Source organism: Tiliqua scincoides, chromosome 6 (genome assembly GCF_035046505.1).
Source record: "Tiliqua scincoides isolate rTilSci1 chromosome 6, rTilSci1.hap2, whole genome shotgun sequence".
In the NCBI taxonomy this organism is placed as follows: Eukaryota; Metazoa; Chordata; class Lepidosauria; order Squamata; family Scincidae; genus Tiliqua; species Tiliqua scincoides.
In genome coordinates, this window is record NC_089826.1 from 49,185,396 (window position 1) to 49,210,972 (window position 25,577).

A 25,577-nucleotide genomic window follows, 5' to 3' on the forward strand; every position below is an offset into this window, starting at 1 on the left:
GGGTGTTGTTGCCACTCTCCCCTGTAGAGTGAAAAACTGAAAAATAAAGAAAGGGGTGTGTGTGTGTGTGTGTGTTCACTGAGCAATGATCAGCAAATGAAATGAGCAAAGAAGGCAAAATAATCCCCAAGGGAAAAACATTCCTGAATTTCCTTGAACGCTATGAACCAATGCCACCTGCAAAATTTTGCCATTCTTTTCACTATTCCCAAGGTTGATCTGCTAATAACAGCAGCATGATGAATGGCACACATGGGCCTCGTTCACAGTAACTTCTGTAATTTCCGAAAGCCACTAAGTATATTCTGCAGATTATGAGAGATGCCAAGGCTAAGATCAATGAGCTCTAAAACATTACACTATTCACATGAGTAGACAATTCCTGTGAATAAAGAAAAAGGGCATAATCAATGTGTGAACTTTTACTCTAAATACTCTACCCCAAACTGGGCTGTTTAAATATCCCTTTGCTGCTTTATATGGTAATACTCTCTCAATCAAGAATTGGCCTACGGCACTTAGTTCAAGCCTGTCTTGCTTACTTTGCACAGAATAAACTTCAACTAAATTTTGAGAAGTTCAAATTTATGGGTAGAACATGGAGGCCCTGAGCTCGGTCCTTTATGGTAATCTCTCAAGTCAAGGAATTCAATTATCTGGAAATCCTATTCCACTATAGGCTTATGTGAAGTCCAAGCTACCAGATTGTTCTCACAGGTTTTTGTTCTTTTTTTTATGCATGGGGTAACTCATATATCTCATTCGCTTTCACATTTTTAATGCCAAGGTCAAGGCCCAAATTCTATATGGAATTCCCATTTGGATGTCTGCATTTTGTGCGTACATAGAGAGGATCCAGGTGAGGTTTCTACACAGAAATATATAGAAATAATCTATATAGAATATTTGCCTTGCCTGCATTGTTTCATATGCAGTAATGTGCAGTTAAACATAAACTAGAAACAATAGCTTGGATATGCTTCAGTAAATTCTGGTTGAAGGTCTATTTTGCATCTGAGCAGGATGTTCTGCTTTTCACCGACACAACCTTTTCATCAGGTTTAGTATTGTTTCTTAAGAAGGTGCAGGTTATGGGTCTTTCAGCAGATTTGCTGGAAACCCTTTCCCCTTTGTTGGCCTTTAAAACTTTAAAGACTCGGTTAGAAGATATAATACGGCAGAAGCTCCATGCCGTTGTGTGTACAACCTGCTCTCCTTTTCAACTGTCACTTTCTCCAGTTTTAGACAAATGGCCTGCTTATTTATATTCTCTGGTTACAGAGAGCTTTTTCCCTGCGTGATGCAACACTGTTCTGTCCAATCTTACGTTGGGTAGATACAGTGGTCTGGATATGCAGGCAATAGTGTGTGGGTGTAATTCCTTGGATATTGAATCCCTTTTTCATATGCTTTTAAGATGCTTTTAAGATGATTTATGTAGGCAGTTACTTAGCCTGCTACGTCCGTCCCCCCCTTGTGGGACAGATGCCAGGGTGCTGTGTTATCTTCTACGAGGGACAGACAAGGCATGTACACGACAGGTAGCAAAATATCTTCATTTAATTCTGCAAAGATGCAGTGCAATTGTACAATCCTGCCAATCCTGATTGAGTTTGTTGGGGGTAACCTAAACAAGTGCTAGGGGTTTAGTACACCTGTGGTTTATTAAGACGGTATGGTTTTATGTAATGCCAGTAAAGGTTCCTGAATCTGAATCTACATATTTTGTTTAGTCGTGTAACTATCAACTTGCCTAGGTCAACTAAGATAATTTCTAGGTGGCCATGCAGAGAAGCTTTCATGAAAAGGTTGACACTTTTTCTTGGCCATTTACATGCCACTTATTGAACAATGGGTGGTCATTGAGTGAAAGCCAGGAAGTCAAGGGAAGGGTGAGAATGAGAGAACATATGAGCAGAAGTGGACCTAGAGGGGGGCAGAGTGGTAAGTATGGCACGCTCCACAATGTGCTGTGTAAGCACTCACTCTGCCCCCCAACTCCACATCTGCACATGAGAAGTTCAAAAGGCTCCCTTTATTTAAAGAGAACACCATGAGCAACTCTCTTAGATTTCACCTGTTTTTTTGTTTTTTTTACTTTTCCCAGGCATTTTTTCATCTTCTGTTCCCTAGGGCTCACATTCACAGGAATTTGTAGACACACAGCACAAACACAGGCACACTGTAAAAGGGTGAGTATAATGCACATGCCTTGAAGACATGGGGATGTACTACCCATCAGGCACTGCATCTAATACAGAGGACTCTCTTCCTCAGAAGTGCTTGATCCTCCAAGTTTCCCTATGGGCACTTCCCCTGAAGCCCACAGGAGCATTCCAGAGAAATGGAGAGCTTCTGGACTTTGGTCCTAGAAGGGAGAGAAATACAAAATTCCACCCATTCTCCTGGAACGCCTCCTTGGGCATGTGAGACAAATTCACTCCCTTTGTCTCCAGAGGGGAGGTTGCTTCTTGCAGTTGGAGATAGGGCTGTAGCTTGGAGAAAGAGCACATGCTTTGTATGCAGAAGATCTCCAGTTCAATCCCTAGAATCTCCTGGAAGGGTAGGAAACATTCCTCTGTAAAACCCTGAAGAATTACTGTCCCTCAGTGTAAAAGATGCTGAACCAGACAGACAAATGATATGATCCAGTATAAGGCAGCTCCTTGTATATGTGCTCTGTTCATTTCTGCTGCTCAACTTCCTTTCATGCTTCTTCAATATAAAAAGCAAGAGAAGAATGAAGCAGAAAAGCAGAGGTGGAGGGGAAGAGAGTGGTATAGAAACTCTCCCAGTATCCACTGAGGAATACATTCCTGGCATCCATGGATACTGGAAACCACGGATAAGGGGAAATCCTATTTCCACGGCCCATTACCTTTGTTAATGTTGATTACATTCCCCCAAAGTGATAAGGTGTCTTTCTTAAGCAAATGCTATAAGCAAAAATTTTATAGCAAGATGAACAGGCAAGCAGCCTAGAAGGGAGACTAACAGAGAACGTTAATTTCCTGCTTCCTTTTTGCTCCTATACTTCCTTCTAGGCCAGGGGTGTCAAACATAAGGCCCGGAGGCCGGATGCGGCCCATAGAAGCTTTTTATCCAGCCCTCAGGTTCTTAGCTGCTAAGTAGTGCTGAGGTGCTCCTGCTAAAAGGGCAGCACATATGAAAATTGGGCTCTCCCATGTCTTGAAATATGATCAAATTTGTGTATTTTCTCTTTGTCATTTACAGCTAATGAGTTACTAAGTGAGAAAAAGTGCTTATTTCTGGTTATGACCTGTTTAATGACATTACTTCTTGCCTAATGACATCACTTCCGGCCCTCAGCAGGCATCATGAATGCTATTCGGCCCTTGGTATGAAACAAGTTTGACACCCCTGTTCTAGGCTGTCTGCCTGCTTGTCTCTTTATATGGTTTTTGCTTATAGCATTTGTTCAAGCAAGACACCTTATCACTTTGGGGGAATGTAATCAACATAAACAAAGGCAATGGGGTGCGGGGAACATGGATAACGATCTGTGGATACCGGGGCATATATGTATATAATCAGATAAAAAAGTACCATAGTCAATTTTTTTGCAGTTGAATTAATAGGGAGATTATTTTACAAGTTCTGTAATAAGCACCCTTTGGAAGAAAAAAAAAATCTACAGGGTACTTTATGCTTTGAGCAAAACACTTTCCTTGGCATATTCATTCTCACTGCCCTACCACTTACCTTAGCAAAAATTCAGCTACAGAAACATCTGAACCTTTTTAATTCAGTTAATTCTAATAATGAAATAACCTCATACACTGTTGTCTTTGGATCATTAGAGGATTTGCAGACAGCATCTCATGAATGCAAACAAGATAATCATACAAGTACAGATATCAAGTAGCCCGTTTCTCCCCTAATAATACTGAGGGGCACATGCATATTCAACAGAATGCAAATATTGACTTTTTCTACTAGGAACCCAATCAGATTGCTAACAGGTCTGATGGGAGAATGTGATCCCCTTGTGAGAAGAAGCACTGACCTTCATACCAGAAGTGGCTAGCAAGTGTCTGCTTGCATTTATGATTCTCCTAACCTTTAAAGAGTTGCCACAATTGGAAGAATGAAGTAGACATCTGGAAAAGGGCAGTCTCTGTCAGTACAAGAAAAGGCTCGAAAGAAAGTAAACAGACTTCATGTTTCATAATGCCTCTCCAGAGATGCAAGACTACGTAGAGCGGCAGGTTGCAACTGCCTGCTCAGAGCCACAAACCAGAGCACAAGAACTTTCTTCCTCTCGAATAGGTAAAGACGATGATTAAAAGGTCACCAAAGCCTCTGCTCTCTGATCAATACAGACAGCAAATATACCAGTTCATGCAAATGCCTTCAAGCATTTAACATTTTAAACAGTCACCACTCAAGCCTGCCTGCTATCAGCTGCATTTCCTATCTTATAGCATGTTTCACAAAGGTGGAACGAGACAGTACCATAGCTATTATGACGGTAAAGATTTCAGAGCTGTCAGCGGAAAATCTAGAGAAATGCGATTCAGCTCACAAGTGCATTTACTGTACATCTCCAAAACAACAGCCAAGGCTGAAGGCACAGAAGATTCCCCATTATTTATTACCTTTCAGAAGACATCAGCAGCCATTAGAGGAAAACTTCAGTGTTTAAAAGGAAAGTTGAAATGTTTACATTTTAGGCAGAAATGCAGACAGCAATACTTATTCTGCAGGTTTTCAGGACTTTCATGTCTACTGCAGAAATATCAGCCCAGTTAAAGCCCTATATGAGCTGCAGTATAACCCAAGAACTCCTCTCCATGCAAATGGTCTCATCCAGACTTATAGAAAGGACACTTTGCCATGATTCCCTTTGTACACATAGCCAATGGGAAAAACAACTTTTCAGGCAAAATTCCATGTATTTGTGAGAGTACCTGTGCCCAGAAGAGAGAACTAGACCAAGAATTCCCAAATATTTCCAATTCCTCTCCTTCCTGGGACAGAAGTATAAGTAGAACCTAGAGCAGCACTTTTCAACCTTTTTCATCTCATGGTACACAAAGACGGTGCTAAAATTGTTGAGGAACACCACTAGTTCTTTACAATTAACAAGGCACACTGTACTGCCAGCCAGGGGCTCACATCCCCCAATGGCCCTACTAATACATTACCCTCCCCTAAATTCCTCTGGCACACTTGCAGACCATTCACAGCACACCAATGTGCCATGGCACAGTGGTTGAAAATCACTGAGAAATTTGAGGCTTGGGCAACTTTTCAAAAGTTTGACATCCCCCCCCCCCCAAGTAAAACTATTCTAGTGATCCTACCACCCAGATGTGGTCAAAATGAAAAATTAATCCCATCCAGCTTTCACACCGGCAGGGCCACTGCTTCTGCCCAACACAGAGAGAAGGACATATGGGATGTTGGAAATGTTGGATGGTGCAGCTTCTGGCAGCCCAACTGAAGACCTTTGCTGGCCATGTCACTTGCGATGCCCCATTCCTTGATTTGGTTGGTCCACAAGCTGCTTTAACTGGGGGTTTAAAAGGTGCCCAATACAGAAGAAGATCAGTGCACACTCCAAAGTCCTCAACCCAATCATCCATTACTTCATCCTTCCATTCTTCTTTCCCACCCTTCCATTCTTAGTTCCCATAAACTATCCAGTTTATCGATAGTTGACAGAATGATCTGGGTAGAATTTAACCACATGAATCCAGGGCTTTGCCTTCCTTGTAGCAAAGTGCTTTATATATAGATTAATTGGTTCAAGTGAGAAAGTTGCTCTGCTCATCATATCATCAGACCCAACATGGGGGCAAAGAGCAGAGACCATAATTTGGGGGAAGGGTTTCTGCAGGTGTAGGTTTTTCACAATCCACCATGGGGCTCTTAAGGGCTTTAGAAATTTAACATAAGGACTTATTGGACCAGTGTGGATACATAGCTCAGTGGTATAGTTCATGCTTTGAATGCATGTGCATTTAATCCCTGACATTTCTAGGTAGGGCAGAAAAATGTCCTGTCTGAAACTCAAGAGAGCCACTTGCCAGTCAGTGTTGATAATACAGGTGACTTTGGTATCCACTGATTTGGCATCCACTGATTTGACTCACCACTAATACTGGGGTCCACCTTTAAATGCCTTTTAACAAGGGGAAAAAAAAGCATCAAAATCCAATTTCCTACCTCCATGCTGTTAAACCGTACTGGTTGCAAGCTTCTTCAGGTTAAAGATAGCTTTAAAAACCCACTTCCAAGATTTTTGCTCCTCCATTGTCACCCCAGAATGCATAGATATAGATCAGTGGTTCTCAAACTTAGGTAAGTCCTTTCAGGGGAGGGGGTGAGGACAGCTGGTTTTGCACAAAAAACGAAAGTAGTTGCTGATTGGAGAGAAGGACTGCTTACAGATGCTTCAGAGGACATTGGAGGGGGCTGCAAGCCTCCAGGACTCTGCAGGAGGTCAATGCTGCCCCCAAGATAAGAAACAAGACACTTGGTAACAGCAGTGCTGTGAGTCCTGCAGCACCGCTGCTGTCATCACAAGCTGCCGTCTGATGCCTTAAGGGGGAATGCTCCAGTTCCTGTCGTGGGTCGCAACCCACCAGTTTGGAAACCACTGCTTTAGACAGTATGAGTTGCTTATGCAACTTACTATCTGAGGCTATTCTTCCTCCATGCTGTAGCCCCTGGCAGGCTGCATCAGTTTGACAGTTTGAGTACTGACAGTTAACATGTCAGTACTCAAGTTGACAACAGCATTCTGAGTGTCCCTGCACACTTTACACCATATTCTTGGAAACTGTATTCAATAAAGTTATGCCCTGCTTTCAGCCATCTCAGTGTGTGGCTCTTGTCCTCGGACTCTCCTCTGTTCCCCACTGCAGGCCCAATTTGAATTTCTAGACATATTTTAGAACTATTTCAAGAACTGGTGCAACCATATAATTTCTCCTTAATATCCACCCTAAATTTGCAAGCCACAAATATTGTCTGGGCAATTTTCTTTGCTATTCAACCAGTTTTTGAGATCCGAACTATAAATTCTGAAGCATCTTCCCAAGAAGCCATACCACAATAAATTGTTTACAGGGGAGATTTATGGGACACTTCCTGATGCTTATGATCTCTGAACACTGAAAAATTCTGGCGATAGGAGAAGCAGAACATTTTCTATGGCTAGTTGACAAAGCGTAAGATTGATTGCTCTGCTTTTTCAAAAGCAACACTGAAAAGCTCTCATCATCTTTTGCAGGGGATTAGGGAAAAATATGGTACCCTTGTACTCTCCGAGACAGGGCCAAATCAACTCTGAGATCAGCTTAAGTGACAAGGTGGAGGATGAGTCAAAAATATGCAAAGGCAGTGCTTCCGCCTGAGAGTGTAATGTATGCAACCACATCAGCTTACAAATTGGTATTGTGCTTTTTTTTAACAGCCTGGACAACCTGCATAGCTTCACAAAAACACCTAAGAAGTTTTGCTGAGTTGTATTGATAATTGGACTGCTCATTGTACAGGAAAGAAAAGTCAGCAACAACTTCCAGGTTGATTCATCATGAATACACAACCTATAAATGGGACTTTCTTCCCAATCCAGTGATTTTTTTTTTTGGATGGTGTGAGAAATATGAGCACACTGAACTCCCATTTCTCAAGATCGATGAGTCAGACTGTTGTAAACTGTTGGGTTTGATATCACGCTCGTGCATATCAAAGGCTATATGGCGACTGTCCTATAATAGTTTTAAGTTCAATTACTTAAGCACTTGTCCATGAAATCTTGCAGGAGCTTCCACTGCAGAAATGAAATACCTTTCACCATACGTTTCCTCAAGGCTCTCTACTCACAGGAATTACGGACTGGTATTATTAGCAACCTGCTGAAATAATGGAAGTTTACAGGAGCGACACAAAAAAATAAATTTGCTAAAATGCTGGATAATTTCAATAATATTTATGAATATTACCAGTTAAAGCAATGAACTTCATTTGTACTGCAATACTGCAACAAAAACTAAATATATCACCCCAATTTTTTTTTAAAGGAAGGCTAAGTTAATACCATATTCAATTTACTATCCTTTCCATCTGCAGCAAACTATTAGAAGTCTTATGTTTGCAGTTGAATTAGAGTGTGTTAAAAAAACCAAACTCTGGAGAACATGTGTAAGGAAGGTTTTATTAGAAACACTTAAACATATTCCCTTCAGGTTTTATGGTTCCGTACTGGTTCTGCCAATTTTATTTACGTTCTTGCAATTCTACCTACGCATACCTCTTTCATTTTGGAGGTGTTTGATGACTTAATTATAAGTAGAAGCAAGAATTCTTCATTGTTTGCAAGGGGAGAAGGTCAACAAATTGCTAATTAGATCATATTGCAAGCTACATAAACGAAACCTCTAGGGATCAGAATTATGATAGCAGAATATTATTTTTATAAGTTTCCCCCATTTGTAGTGTGTTTTAGTGGGCAATTATCCTTAAAGCAATGAAACTACAGCTTCTCATTTAATGGGGAGAAAATCAATGTGTATACTAATTAGATCCTCCTTAACATATGTCATACAGAAGGATTTTTTCTTCCATTTTATATCGTATGAAATTTTATTTCAGCTCTGCCGCATGCCACATCTGGGAGTCAAGCAAAAAACTCACACTATACTATTGTTGCGGTAAGGATATACAATTGTAAAGTGGACTTCTTTAACCTTTATCCTTCCTTATTCTAGAAGCACTTATTTATTTATTCACATTTTTATTCCTCCCTTTCTCCACAGAGCTCAGGGCGGTGTACACAGCTGCTCCCCTCCTTTTGTCTTCACAACAACCCTGTGAGGTAGGTGACGCTGAGAGAAAATGACTGGCCCAAGATCACCCAGGAAGCTTCATGGCTAAAGGGGGATTCAAACCTGGGTCTTCCAGGTCTAAGTCCACCTCCTAAACCAGTACACCACCCCGGCTCTCTACTCCACCTGACTTATATCAAGGACCAGGATATTTTCAGCAGTGGTTTGATATGATAGATGATAGTGAGCTTTTACTTTGATTTCTGTCTTGTTCTGCCTAGCCAAAGCTATGAGTGTTCTTTAAAACCTCTTTCTAAACTTGTTGCCCCATACATCAATTTCAAATTATCTTATCTGAACCCAGATCAGCAATGATGTATTTGTATTCTGCCATTTTTCTAGCCTCTCTTCTCATTTTAGACAGGTTTTTTTTCATCTATTTGGAGGTGACAGGAATAGAAACTTGGGGCCCCCTGCACACAAAGCAGGTGTTCTACCACTGAACTACAGTCCATTGCCAATGCTGTGCATCTCCTCCCATGCCGCATGCTGCATGCATGCTGCAGTGGCAGTGAGCATGCATGGTTTGCAAGCATCACCAGTTACTTCCGGATTGGGGGATCAGATGCAATGTAACGAACACCAGTAAGAGGCTCAGGGTCAATGGGAGGGCATTTTCAAGCATGCAAAAAGCACATGCTGGAGCTCTGCCCACCAAGCTGAGTTTCCTACCCGCATTGAGTTGCTGGTTGCTTGTCGCATTAAGTTGCTGGTCTCATTGCCAGGTGGCAGTGGCCTGGGGATCTTGCAAGTACCACCGGACACCACCACCGGTACTGGTTGAGAAACACTGCACTATAGTCAACCTCACTGGTGTGCATATATGTTCTTTTGTACCTCCTCAGATATGTGTTTTGCCTTGGCTAGCTGCCTGAAACTGAGGATCACTGCTTCTTCTTCTGCCACTTTTTTATTGCATTCCTTGGGGTGGATGTTACACATTTAGTGAGTGAAATAAATAAAGAAAAAGCCTATCTTCTAAAATCAGCTGATAGAGTTCTCTCACACATGGTTAGGAAGAAGGTTTGCAACCCACAAAATAATTCTGGAGCACCTTTGAATTTCAAAGGAAGCCCCATTGCCAGATCCATCCAACTGGTTGGTCGCATCCAAGTAAATTGCAAGGAGCTTGCCAGCAAGCTGCAGTTCTAAGTACTTTTGCTTTGAAAGAGTTTCCATTGAATTTAACCGAACTTCCATGAGTGAATTCAAGCTCTCAGGAAAAAAATACTTTCTATGTATGCAGCAGAAAGCAGAGGCTGGTAGCTAAACTTTAGGTCCAATCTAAGCCTACAGCTGCATAGTAAGATCAAGTGTGTAGTTCACTATCCAGCCCAAGTTAAGAACTTTTAAATTTCATTTATTTCAGTTTAAACATAGCACTTCTATAGAAAGCAATAGGCTTTGAACATCCTTAACCTTGAACTTGATTGTGTCCATTGGGGGAGGGCAGAGATGTAAGGCTGTAACCCTATTCACACATTCCTAGGAGTAAGCTTCATTGACCATAATGGGACTTACTTCTGAGTAGACATGCATAGGACTGGGCTCTAAGTCTCATTGATACATCACTTAATCTTCCTTGGGCTTTAATGGATCTTTTACAATCTCCTCCTTAGGAGTGATCCTAAGTGTAATTCAGCTTCAAGGTCACTAGGCTGTTTGTTGCTAATCAGAGTCTCTTCCCTGAATCTGCATAGTAAATTTAAAAAAAATTATTTTAACGAGTAAGCATTACGACGTCTTGTGCTGACTCCAGCTAGGTCTGACACAATACAAAACCATGGTTTGTTTAGCTAAGCCAAGGTCTCACATTACATCTGAAGTCAAGTCTGTCCACAAACCATGGCATGAAACCACAGTTGGTTTGCAAACCAGTTTTTGCTCACTGAAGTTTTGCTTTATGTCTGAATTAAAAAAAACCATTAACATATCATAGTGAGGGTTTATGCCCCCTCACGAGACAACTGTAGACAAAGGACAGGAACAAATGCAGAAATGACTTTCTGAAGCTGAATTCTGAGCGTATGGGAAACAAAGGTCTACAAGAAACCTAAACTGTGGTTTGCCCTATTGTTCATCTGAAAGCTCAAACCATGATATGTATCGTTAACTGTGGTTAGCACAGCCTATAGTATTGCATTATGATCAAAAGTAGCCACTGCACAAGTTCACCAAATTGCAACTAGCCATATTTATTTATTTCAAGTTTTGAGGTTGCAGTTAAAAAAAAACCCTCCCAACAACACATACAACATAAAATAAATATAACATAAAACTTCACAAAAGTCTGGTCACTCAGTAGGCATTATTATGTATCCTGTTCTTAGGATAGTTCCAACTACAATATACATACCGTTTACACACTGAATTTGAGAAGACCACATCTTGATAGCTCCAATAAAGAGCTGTCAAAAAAGTGACAGTGAAGATTCAGATGGATTCAACACTTGCTGGCCAGGGAAAAGGAGTCTTATGCAACACAGGGTGCAATCCTAACCCCTTATGTCAGTGCTTTCCAGCACTGATACAAGGGCAATGCAGCTCTGAGGTAAGGGAACAAACATTCCCTTACTTTGAAGAGGCCTCCATGAGTGACACCCAACTGCAGGATACAGCACATGCCCCATTGGCACTGCTATGCCAGTGCTGCAAAGTACTCGTACATAAGCAGTTAGGACTGCACCCACAGTGTCCCCTAAGCCTGAGCTCCTGTGTGTGTTTATAGGAGTAAATATAAATGCATTTATTTCTGAATAGACATGCATAGGATTGTTCTGGTAATTCTGCAGGATGAGTTTTATCTAAACATTTCACGTGAGCTTTCCAAAACAGCTATGAGTAACTCTGTTTTAAGATTGGGTGCAACCGAAGTTCAAAGTCAATGGTTTATTCTAAGGAGTAACAGCAACCCCAGATTATGACTTTCCTTTTCATTTAACAGAGGAGAACGAGCCATCAACAGAACCTAGATATTGAAAAGCGAAGGAGGATGTGACTGACAGCAGTCATCCAATTAGTGTCCTTCCTGAAAAGGGGTCTAAATAATTACCTTTAGACTGCTAGTCAAGAATGAATGAATTCAATCCTTGCAAAGTCTCCGTAGAAACACTAGGCTTTAAGCATAATAAAAACAGACAGCTAGGTCCACCCTTTATGCAAATGTGCCATGAAGCTTTATTAATCTGACCTTTGGAAAGAAATGAGAAATCTAAGAGTGCCCCGCCATAATTGTTAGCGGCAGGCATTTTATCGGACTTTAATTTGTGCTGCACTTTAATATCTGTTCCTGGTTATGATGTAAGCATTAATGAGACCTGACACTCGTCCTAGTGCTCCAGTGCAACAACGGCAAACTGGTGGTTTGGAAGTAAACAGGAACATGGTCTAAGTACATAATGAAATGCAACAGCTGACCCTATGTGAAGCCTAGGAGCACCATCTGAATACAGTAATTGTTTCCATGAGCATCGGTATAATATACCCTGCTGCAATTACAGGATAAGCAAAAAGAGAAAGGGAGCACTCTTTGGACTGACATTTCAAGGTAACCTGAGTTTCAAATGCCAATTAAACAGCTTGAGAAGGTGAGAATATATTATGGAGGTGATGCAACAAGTAGCACTCCAAAGAATCAAAGAAGGAATGCACTCTAAGTCATGAGTTACGGTCATAAGGAAAAAGTCAACATAAGTCAACATAAGTAATACCCACCACAATCCTGTTAAGCTTTATTCCCCATGCAAATATTTAAAAGTAAACATGCGCTGCACACTATGGGTGGGAGGCGGTGACCAGACAGCCGAGAAGAGACAAGATAAAATATTTTTGACTTACGTCCTGGTAGGCTGCTTAGTCACCAATGGATCTCCTCGGACCCTCTTTGGCTGAACAAGAAGAATCAGGGAATGGGTCTGGGATGGAAAAGGGGGAGATCCATCCCTTCCACCCCTGAATCACATCTGTCTCCTTCCCCAAACTTTCCCAAATCTCTCCTCAACTGCCCATGACCCGTCCTCACTGCCACCATATCTGCTCTGGTGCAGCACGGTGGGGGGGGGGGGATTACTGGGTACACAGAGCCTCCAGCCATGTTTCAGTAGCTGTGGAGCATCTGATGACATCACACCTTTCATGCCACTTTAACTGCAGAATACCATGAGATCAGTTGTCATAGGCCCTGGATAAGATTGGGCCATCGGTTTTTGTTTTGTTTTAAGATCATGTTTGCGTGTAAATTGTAGCTAGTTCCTTCTGTAGAAAAGAATGGTCATTGTTGCTGTCAAAGGAACCTTGAATGTCAGCACTATCTTGAAACCAGGAAAAAGTAAAACAAGGGTATAAAAGATGGGAATTTTAAAAGACCTTTTCAGATTTGTCATATAAGAAGAGACAATGAAAGACAGAAATACAAAGATGACAACTCTGTGGGCAAAAAATGAATACATCAGAAGAATCATGCTATAACTTTTTACCTTAAAACACTGCTTTCTCTTCCTATTGGTACTAATGGGGAAAATGCTTCCACAGGTCAAACTGACTTTTGGACTTTCTGCATCCCTTTGAACTGGCTAGCTTGGCTTTGACTTTGCTAACTTACATGAATCATCTGAAATTTTTACTTGCAAGTACCCTCTGTACACCTATGTTCTTCCTTTGTTCAACTGTAGAGAGAAATAGGATTGGGTTAAGCGTTCGGAGAAGTGGTGAAAGAGTTAAATTGGGGCTTCTCAAACTACAGCATCACGACACCCCAGCCAGAGGGCCCTGGACTCGGTCCCCTAAGGGACGGGGGTAGGGGAGGCAGCGACATGATCCACAGGATCAATTCGCTAAGGGACTGCAGGGACTGGCATGTACTTACCAGTCCCTGCAGCAGCCTTCAGGGAGTGCGGGAAGCCCTGCACGATCCTCCACAGGGCTCCTAAGTCTTCAAAAAGAGAAAGCAGAGCGATCGCGCTCCACTTCTGGTTTTGCAGAGGAGAGGCGCGATCGCTCTGCACAGAGCTCTACGCACCCCCAGGAGGCTGCTGCGGGAGCTGGTAAGTGCATGCCAGTCTCTGCAGCCCCCTTAGTGATCCTGGGGATTGCACCGCTGCCTTCCCCCTGCCCTCATTGCCTTTCCCGCACCTCCACAAAGACTTAGTGACTCTCAAACTCTCCCAGAGGGTTTGAGAACCACTGGGTTAAATGTTAGAAGCAGTTCCTTTCTTTCGTGTTTATCCTCAGGCACCAGGGTAAGATAAGGGATGTGGTTGAACCCAGCTGTGAAACATCCAGCAGAGTTACACATTTGGAAGCACTTTTTTGAAAGTCCCAGGTGACAATCAAGTTCTATTTTTTCTATCTAGTCACCTGACGTGTACGTGCCAGATACCTTGCGCACAATGTTGTAAGAGGCATATGAGTGTTTGATTTGGTGGCCACTCTCTGTCTCCTTCCTTTCACCCTCTGGAATGCTGACTTTCAGGCTCTGACTTTCAGGCTCTAGGGACAGTAGGCCTAGACTGAAGAAGGAGCATGGACTTTTGAACTCTGCATTCATGTAGCCTGCAAACTCACTCTGTGGAAGTCTGTTAGCAGCTGAGTAGATAAGTTAGAGCTTCTTGTTATTTTTATTGCTGTATATTTTATTTTTGAGAGCATTTGTTCTCTGAATGCAATTTTAATATTCTAAACAAATTCCTTTTAAAACAAGTTTTGATTTGCTTGGGTGAATCTAAAGGTACACTAAGGGCGCAATCCTAATGTGTACTTAGGCTTTCACAATGTGTATGTTTGCGCCTCCTTGGGAGGAAGCCATGCCGGTACTCCCAGAAACACTGGCTTGCAGAGGCTGACGGAAGCCTCTGCACCTCTGCACTGGCTTCCTCCCAGCACCTTGCATCGGCTCAGATGAACCGATGCAAAGACAAAAGGTAGGCGGCGGGGAGGAGAAGGGCGGGGGGAGGGCAGGGAGAGGGAGGCGGGGCTGGGATCCAGCAGTTATGCCTGATCCCAACCCCCATTCCCAGGGAGAATGGAGCAGCTTCAAGCCGCTCTGCTCTCCTTGGACTTGTGCCACCTCCAGAGGTGGCACAAGTCTGAGGAGACCCGTTGGGGTCAACAGCCCTTACCCAGAGGTAAGGGCAAAAATTTCCCCTTGGCTCTGGCTAAGCCGCTTATGGCCCTATCCTGCGCTGGATACAGCACAAGCCTCCTGGCTTGCTAGTTTCAGCGCAGGATAGGATTTCGCCCTAAGTCTACATCCAGAAGCCTTAAACAAGACTCAGCTAGTTTGGGAAATGAAAGTGATTATTTAAAAGTGGATTGGCTCTTTTGCCTGGGGCCACAAGAAAGGGAATACAGATAGGCAATGCTACCGGCGTTTTTGAATGAGTAAGGTCTGTAGGATGGGGCTGTAAGATACAGTTTCTGAGAGCCAGTGGATTGGTATGCTTTGCTGTGAGAGCTAATGCTAAGAGTTTTGAAGTAGTTCTCCCCTCTGTACCTAAAGCTGGGCTACCTAAAATTATAGAGTGGCTGACCCTAACACAGGTACTGTTACATCAATGTTCCAGACAGCTTGTGAAAACTTTCCTTCTTTCCCAGTTGAGAACTCACAAGAATGTTGTAGTTATTAGACACAATACAAGGGGGCCCACAGCCACAGATTCTGTATCTGTGGATTATTCATGGATTGGGTCCAGGGGCCCCCAGCATGTGCACTCTCGCGTGCACCTCATCCAGAGGCGAGGGGAGCAGAGCTCTGGGGCATAGCTCTGGGCCTTATAAGGCATTAAAAACGTCACTGCAGTTTTTCCGTGAAACCAGAAGTAGCACAGCATTTTTTTTTTACCACAGATTTCAGTCTGAGCTCAGTAGAGACCAGGGACAAACGTCCTCAACCTCTGCTGAGCTAAGAGGCCCCTCTGGAGGCGAGAGGAGTGGAGTTCCCCTTGCCTCCAGAGGGGGTGGGTGGCCTCCTGGGACCACAGGGACAGGTGTTCATCTGTATCTATGGTTTCAGCTATCTGCGGGGGTTCCAGAATTGAACCCCCATGGATAAGTGGGGATGCCTTTACAATCTACTAATATATAACACAGAGTGGAAGAAAATTAAAAGATTGATATATGGTTTCTGTTTTCCCCCTGGTGTTTGTTTATCCTATTGAGTTTTAGACAGCTCTGCAAATGCTTATACTTCCTTTTTTCCTGCAATTTTTCATTTATTTTTTATAGATTGAGTGAGTGATTAGATCTTTATCCTGCTCTCCCTAAAAACTCAAAGCAGGTTATGGGCACTGAAGGCACTGCTGAGTCATCCCAAAATATCTTATTCTGAGTCTTAGGATCTACAAATGATCCTTCAGGAAACTCATGAAGGTCATACTACAGATGAAGGGATTCTGTTTTTGCATCCACTATATCCTCTGAAGACCTCTTAATACTCTTGAGGTCAAATATGTTATCTTGTTTTCAAAGGTGGCATCCAACTTCTTCTTACTTGGCTTATTAAGACATTATGTATTTTTTGCAGTTGAAGAAATAAGTGATTTAGCATTTCTAATCAGTTTTGTTAATGGGTGGTAAACGTTTGTGCTAGAAATTTCTGCAGTGTGTGCACCAACACCCAAATTCTACAGCGTCTGCCTCTGAAAGCAAGCCAGTTATATTGTTCTATATTGTCTATAGTGTTTGCCTCTGAAAGCAAGCCAGTTCTATATTGTCTATAGTGTTTGCCTCTGAAAGCAAGCCAGTTCATTGCGACAGCTGAGTAATCTGCTTCCCTGAAAGAAATCTCCCTGGAGTGGATTAAAGGAGGTGGGGGCAGGAAACTCAGGCTTCATCCTTGTACAGTGGAGGCCAGCCATTCAGCCTTCAAAACTCCACAGTGGTGCCATCAATTCTCTCTCCAATCAGTATCTCAAATTCTGCAGTCTTGTCTGGGGCCATATACGAGGATGGGAAGCTTGCTTGAAACCTCAGCCTAAACTGTCTTAATCAAAGACTAATGCTTTTGTTTTAAAAGTCACATAACTTTTTGTTTTTTTTATTTTTCAAGAAAACTCAAATTAAGAGCTTGAGCGTACATCAATGATGTAATGGACTAGCTAAATGTATGCAATCTACTGCCACCTACTGGGAACAATTACAACAGTTCAGCTGTTATACATGGTAGGACCTGTGGTTCAGCTAACCATTTCAAATCAAAAACTTTTATTGAGCTCATTGGAGAAATATTTTTCCTCCAATGGAGGATATTTTATACGTTTTATAAAAGTTCAGAACATCACTGCTAGAGAGATTTCCCCCATCAAAAAATTGAAGATGGCATTTTCATGCTCTAGAAAGGGAATAATTGAGATGTATAACATTTTCACATGGGTAAATATCATCAGGCTATTGATTGGCATAACATTACCAATAATTATGTAACTAAAAATAGCTTTACATCTCAGTAAGTGTACATATGAAACTGTATATACCATTGCACAGTAACCCATTCTGGATCCACAGACAAACTCCTAGGAAGTGGTAAGAACACATTTTCTTTGTGGGTTTAAACCAACATACGAAAATTAGATCATAACCCACTGAGGTTGGATAAAGGATCTTGTTCAAATCTCATGGGCTTGTGAGAATTAGCTGCTAGAACATTGCTCTGAAGCAGTGGTTCTCAAACTTTTAGCACCAGGACCCACTTTTTAGAATTAGAATCTGTCCAAACCCACCGGAAGCGACGTCATCAAGAGACATCATCAAGCAGGAAAATTTTTAGCAATCCTAGGCTGCAATCCTGCCCACACTCACCCAGGAGTAAGTCCCATTTACTATCATTGTTAAAAGCATATACATAGGAGCCTGTTAAAAGTACAGATCTATAACATTTCCCCAAATGTAGTCGCATACCATGGTAGCATCAAGTCTAATATATTAAAAATAAAATATTGAAATGAATGGGAACCCACCTGAAATTGGCTCACAACCCACCTAGTGAGTCCTGACCCACAGTCTGAGAAACACTGCTCTATAGCATTTTCCTGTTTTTCGATATTGAGGGAAAACTGTTCCTTATTAGACAACATCTCTGATGTCCTGGTAGCACTGGGCACAATCTACAGCACTACCCATCTTCTCTCTCTTTTCTGACAAGAAATCATTATCCGTCAATCTGTTCAAAAGCTGATCTTTGGTGTTCTGTCCTTTGTGTCAGCACATGAATGCCAGGCAATAAATTACAGAATTCTGTTGTACATATGACCAGGTTGTAAGTTATTTAGTTCCACGCTTTTGGATAATGATACCCTACATTTCATCACACAGTCACTGAAAACATTTTGAGCAGTATCTGCAAAGGTACTGCAGCTTCTGGCCATATGCTTACTATAATGTTCCCATGAGTCGAATGAATAAGGCAGTTGGTGTTACAATGCTGCTATTTACACAGTCATATTTTGTCAAGGGGAAAAAACCACAATTTCTGAATTCAGAGGAAAGAAGACAGGGTCATGGCTATCTAATGAAGCCATGCGAAATCAATCTTATTCTCAAATTAGCTTTGTACCCCATTCTTCCCAAGCTCTCTTCCCTGCGACGAGAAGCAACATCTGGTATTTGAAGAAACTGTGGTTAGCTGAATATGGGACAGGATGGGATTTCTCAGCTTATACGTTCACTTCTCCCCACAGTGAAGGGCACAGCGAAGGGAATGTGAAATGTGAACAAAAATAAAAGGCGGAAGGGAAAGCATGCACATTCAAAGCCTATTTCCAATCATGTACAAGGAAGAGTTTTTTTTTCAGATATAGAAGAATGTCAGAAGGGGTCCCTATTCAAGCTTATAACGCAAGCAAAATTAATTTAGGTGCTCTAACTGGGGAAGGTGGATCTTCCCCCCAGGTCAAAATGGGCATGTTTGAACTGCCTTTGGGGACCAAGTTGTCTCTGTCTACAGAGACACTGCTAAACTCTATCACAATTAAGACAGAATGTGATTAGAGTATGCTTTGTGCTATTCAACTAGCCCAAAGCATGATTGTCTAGTTAACCTAAATTAGAACATATTAAAAGAGAATCCTCTTTTCAAATGGTGGTTTGTGATATAGGCTACCCTTAATCAGAATTTAGGGTCACTATTGCAGTTAAATCCCTTCCCACTGTTTCACCGTAACACAAGATCATTAGAGAAGCCGCCAATATTAAAAAAATTAAGACTGTTTCATTTGAACCATTCAAAGGCAGGCCATGGTGGCCAGTTTACACTTGAGGTTTTCAGTAAGTGAAGTGATCCACTTATGACATAACAAACAACAAACAAGTTAATACAAACTATGCTTCTATTTCTAAATATTTGTAGTTAAAACACATTTTGATGTTACAAAGTTTTAGTTTTATATTGAAAGAACTATCAAAGAATGCTGTGCCATCCATTGTTTATAAAATTCTCACATTTACAGCTCATTCTCCAGCAACTAAAGCCATCTGAACACAGCTTGGCAATTTCTAACCAGTTAGGGAATCAGGTGAAGTTAGGGTTGGGGAATCAGGTGAAAGTCTCTCTTACATCCTACCTTAGTTAAAGGAACAAAAAATGTCCCATTGCTCTTAACAGTTATTACATATGGTTGTTTGTTTTTTAAGAAGAACGTTAAAGCTTTGACAACTCTATGAAACCAACTGCAGTCAATCTGCCTTTCCAACTGGGACTGGTTGTAGAGCTTCTAGCATTGAGCAGGTGTATGATATTGTTTAGCAAGAAATAAATGAATGACAGACATGCAGCAAGTGATTCCCATATGGTGTCCTCCTTACTCTGGGAAGATAAAGATCAGTCAAAGAACAGATGTTTGTTAATGAAATCAGAAAAGGCAAGCAATATGTTCATAATAATAGAGAATTATATTTGTGAAATGGATTCTGCAAGCCAACAGTCACTTTGCATTCTGATTGTGAAGGTAAGCGTAAAATGAACAGGATCGAACAGTCAAGAAACTCGTAATTAAAGAGCTGCCTGTCAATACTCTACTGCTCTGTCTAGTTTTTGCCCCTGAATGGCAAGAGACTGTAGTGAGCAGCTCTTCAAATCACAGATCTGGGGGAATGTCATACAAAGGTTGGGCAAAAAGCAGGGTATACTGTATGACTGCAAACAGAAAAGCAAAGAAAATTCAAAACATACATCATTCTTGGCCAAGACTATTGGTTACAGTGGCTTTTTAGATTCCTTTTTATGTTGATGTTTATTTTGGGATATTAAAAAGGACTACTATGGAAATAGTTTTATTGCTTGGTTATTTATCTGTCACCTTAAGGTGAAGCTACACAGTATGGCATGAAGTTTGTGATTTCATGTCCTTCATGTATAAAAACACAAGATGGCAGCTACACATTGTCTAGGAATTCAAATTGTATAGTACAGTCAGTTCTCTTTATATGCGAATTCACTATCTGCGAATTTGCTTATCTGCGAGGGGCAGAATTGCCACCTACCTCTCATAATCTGCGACTCTGTTCTTGTTATCCGCAAATACTGTGCTGGTGCCACATCAAACAGGCATTGGTATTGGCCCACAGGGAAATGTTGGCTCCACCATCTTGGGCACCATCTTGGTAACTCCAGCTGAACTGTCACAGCCCTGGCAATGATGAGAAGCTGATGATGATGAGAGGTCTCTGGAAGGCTATCTGAGGGCTGTTCTGAGGCTGGGGCAGCCAAGGGAAGGAGCCAAGAGACAGGAGGAGGAGGAGGACAGACGAAGCAATCTCCTCCACACTGCTGATCTCTGAGGCCTCACTGTTGGATCAGCAACCTTCAACAAGTTGAGGGATAGGTAGCATGGATGAAGAAGCATCAGATGTTGATGAGCCCGCACTATCACCCACCCCATAGACTTCAAGTGAAGATTCAGGTTTATAAAGTTCACAGAATGTATGGTGAATGTCTCCTGGGACCCAACCCCATTCTTCCCATAGTTCTCAATGATTCAGTATCTGCTGATTTGATATCCATTAGGTTTCCTGGAACCTAAACCGAGCAGATAATGAGAACTGACTGTACCTATATGTTTTTCCCATGGTGAAAATAGCTTCAGGAGGTACATTTTCATTGGGGGGAAAAAGCTCATGGGAAAAAATATTAGAACCCGTTGCCAGGATTCTGATCTGAATGAGGCCCTGCCACACTACAGTTTATTAACAACAACAACAACAACAACAAAACACTGTGGAGACCCTGTCACAGATCTCTTGCTATTACATCTAGTTTGCTCCTGAGCTTTGACAAGTTAAACCCCAAAGTACAATACACACATTTCATTAGTTCCCATGGCTAGAATAAATTAAATTATGTGTTACACATAATATTGTCTCATTATGAGACAGTAAATCAATGCAACTTGACTTATTAGACATAGATTATGGGCAAGATCTTTGAAAGGTTAACTGATCCATTTGAGTTGGAGACAATATTCTGTTGTGCTGGAAAAAAGGAAAAATAGGGGAAAATGAGAATTTACAGGATAGCTATGCAGAATTCTAATGCATTTGAATTTGGGATCTATGGAGAGCATCAAAAACCCTGAAAACTTAATGAAAGCCACTTCAAATTAGACACAGTGTTTTAATAGTTGTCTGAGAAAAGAAGCTATAAGAGAGACAGAGGATGGAAAAGCTCTGCTTTCACTCATAGCCTCCACCACTCCATAATTCTCAGTCCTTTAGAGCCAGGTTTCCAGACATGGAAGTGGAATTGTCTATTCACAGAAGAAAGATGAAAGAATTCCTTCAAGCTCTAATAACTTTCTCCCCATAAACTCAAAATGTGGTGCTTGAGATATAATTGTCATTTGGAATAACACATTTGTCCTACACCCTGTTCCAGTCTGAAGAAAAAAATGCCAGGGCTGTGATGACTGTTTGCTCCTGAACATTTTAGAGGCAAAAGGAAGGTCTTCAGAATCTCCCCAAAGTTATCTTTCATTGTAATTTTTGTGCAGTTGTTGTGCAGATTCCTCTCTCTGTGGGTGCCTCAGTGCCATTTTTCCCAGGTTACACCCTGTCCCCAAGCACGACCAGCCACTCAAAGATCATGGGATAAATGCAATGACTATACCATGCAGCCATCATACTTGGCTATGTGATAACATCATAAAGCCAATCAGAACGAGGGCAATGCAACTGGCCCTCTCTCTGAATTGAAAAATATCTTTCTAGCTCTTCTAAACCCCTGAAAAAGAGAGTGCGTGCAAAAGGTGCTTGCAAAAAATACAGTTGTGTTATAGCTTAGTTCTAGTTCACAAATATTTCTACTAGTTGAATGTGAGGATATTCTGAAATAAATATACAAAAGGATAGAAAGTAGAAGGAAGCCAATAATTTCATTCATTCATTCTTTCATACCCTGCCTTTCCTCTGTTGAAAGCAAATGCCCAAGGCAGCTTACAATTTATAGAGTTAAAAATAAATAAATAAAAATATAATAATAATAAACTTTATTTCTATCCCGCCCTTCTCCCTAAAGGGACCCAGGGCGGCTTACAACATATAAAAACAGATTAAAACATAATTTCACAAACAGATAAAAACATATTAAAAACACATTAACAGAAACCATAAAAACAGTAGTCAGATAAAAGTCAGAATAAAAAAGAGCATAAAACAGCAGTTCTTAGAGGAATCAGGCCTGTAAAAAAGCAACTAAAAGATGTATAAAAGATGTTAAAATATACAATATACAATAAAAAATACAAAACTATAATGGAGAAAAATGGGATACAATGGGGGGACAAACAATTGGAGCAAGGCAAAAATATTCAAGAAATTGCCACAGAGGCACAGGAGGCAGACATCCCAAAAGCAAAACAAAATAAAAACACTAAGTCCTCGCCGAAATGCCATGAGGGAGGGGGTAGATCTTAATTCCCCTTAATTCTTAACTACAATAATGAGCAAGTATGTATAACATGTAATGTATCATAATAATGTATGATGTATAATAATGTTATATGTAAATCTGAAGTTGTCTGACGTCTGGATGGCTGACTAGAGGCTGACTAGAGGCTGACTACAAATACTAGAGGCTGACTACAAATACTGAAAGGCTGACTACAAATACTGACTAGTATTTGTATACTAGTTCTCAGTCAGATAGTGACCCTCAAAGTGGTTCACAGCCAAAAATTGATATATAGTAAAATGACTGTCCTCATTGTTTTAAAACTATCAGGTCAAATTCATTAAGAGGACTCAACATAATAACACAGCAGCCTGTTCAACTCTTGACAACACCTAGTCCTACCCCCATTGGCTTTACCTATGATTACAGATTATGTCAGCACCAGTATAAACCAGGCTTAAATTAACAAAGGTCCTCTTTCAATAAAGATTTGAAGCTTGAAAAAGGATTGGGGGAATTATGTCAACATCAGCCCGACACAAACAACCACAGAGAAACAGCGGTACGAAACCACAAGCAGTTTTTAAACTGCACCTTGGTGTCAATTCTAAATGACAAGCAGTGAAATTTAACAACTTTAAACCACATGAACCCAGTGAATGTGTAGGATCATTTTTTTATTTTTTTTTTAGAGGGAGAATGGTTAGAACGACAAAACACAAGGCGATCAAGAAAATCTTTAAATTTCAGCTCAGGTGGAAGACATGCAGAGAGCAGGTAGAAAAGAAAATCAGGAGAGCCAAAAAATATATATCAGATGTAATTACGGGTACAAAAGAATGAGATCTCAGTTGCAGTTGAACAGTGCTTCCAATAGCTGCTTGCAGATCATGGATTCATCCCCTAAACTAGTGTTGGCAGATTTTAATGGATAGAGTTGTAGGAAATATTTTACAGGCCTTCGACAACTGTATACTTGGTTAGTCTGTTAAATTGAAGACCTAATGAACCTCCGAGCATGCTGGGTCCTGCCAACTTACAGAGTGCTGGTGACCTCCCTTAACATATTCCTCACGGCATGGAAGCAGCACGCTCAGAAATCACTCTTAAGAGCCTGCTTAGCAGCAGCAGCTGTGCAGAAAAATGCCTTCTAGATTATTTGAAGCCATAAAAGAAGAGGACATGTCCAAGGAGCCTCTCAGAGTGAAATACAATAGGCACATACTTAAGCAGCTGCAGACCTACCAAGTGTTTACTACTGACACTTCTCAAACCGCAGAATAAATGGCATTTTTGAAGCAAACTTCATAGTGAGCTTTGAAAGGCAATATTTGATTGTGGAAAGCGAGGAAGAGACTTATGAACACCAATAATGGATAACCACATTTTTTTAACAGAATCCCTTAATATCTCATAAGCCTGGGAGCACTGACATGCATATGTGCTAGCAGGAACATTACTTTCAACAAAGGGAGCAGCTCTGCAAATGGAAAAGTGCACAACAGAGCTCCGAAAACTGTGATAAAATCACAGCATTAGGAGTCTAGTGGTTTGAGAAGGTACACATAAATACATACTGGGTCAGTTCATATTACTCATCAAGCCTCCTTTACCTCCTCCACTCGCACACCACCAATATCCTGGTTAGTTTCAGCAGCTCTAGGAGTTGTTCTGGATGCAGAACTGTTGTTGAATTGAGACTTATAAACCACAGTTAAACAAAGGTCCATCCCACAGTTGCACGACACACAAAACTGTTATTTAAACTGATCCGAACGCCCAAAGTCAGAGCTCCATACCAGAGAGGGGGAGAAAAGGAGAGGAGGAATTTATTTAAATTCTTGCACATTTAAACTGCACTATTTAAACTGTTACACATGAATCACAGATCTCTGGGATGCACAGATGATCCAAGAAGTCTGTCAAGTCATCTAATCTGGCCCTTTAGAAAGACACACACACACACGATATGTACAAACATACTTGTTTGGTGAGAATTCTTTAACAAGTTTAACACACAAGTTAGAGAATTCTCACCACAGCATTAAGAACAGTGGACACACCAAGAATGATACATAGAAGGGGAAGATTTGCTTCAAGATCCCACCCCCCCAAAATAAAAATCCTTATCTCAAATTCAGAAACCGTACCGAAACATGCCAGGGGCAAGCAGAAGAGCTTGTTTCTCCTCTCATTTTTTCTTCAGGTTTTGCACAGACCTACAGCCACATAGCATCTTACCTGAAGTCAGCATGCTGAAGTGAGTATCTAAGGTGAAAATGTTATAATTGTAACTACCCTTAAATCTGAAAAATATGTACTGTTTCTTTAAAACCAAAATCACATATGAGAGACGACTAAAGGAACAGCAGAGGCATTCTCCCATCTCACGCTCACTCTAGGTATATGCTCAGTGATGAGAATGGTGGGTGAAATTGCCAGCACTGTATAAATTGTTGCTTTTATCTGTCTGGTTTTTTTTTTTGTTTGCTTGTTTGTTTTGTTTTTTGCTGAAAGTGTATATTTGAATTTATGCAAGTAAAATTTGTGTGAGATGGCTTTGACTGTACAAATCTTCTGCTTCGGACAACACAACTTTTACCTAGCTTTGTAAGAAAACCCCCCCAGTCCTCTAGCAAACACTACAGCATTAAAGATCAGTTCAGACAGACTGAATCTGTAGCCCCGTTCAGTCATTAAACCAGCTACGATGTACCCAGGTAGCTGGAGAAGGAAATAAGCCAGGTAGCCATGTCCCCTGTGCCAACGCACTCTGTGACCATACATTCTACTTTCACTAGGTTCAGTGCTTGCTTCTGAAGCCAGGTGCTAAACCTGGAATG

General features: G+C 41.2%; 1 protein-coding gene across 1 annotated transcript in view; it reads right to left on the reverse strand.

Moving 5' to 3' along the window:
• Positions 1-25,577, reverse strand: part of FSTL5 (follistatin like 5) — a 426,493-nt gene that overhangs the window by 352,079 nt on the left and 48,837 nt on the right. The gene's annotated exons all lie outside the window — the stretch shown is intronic.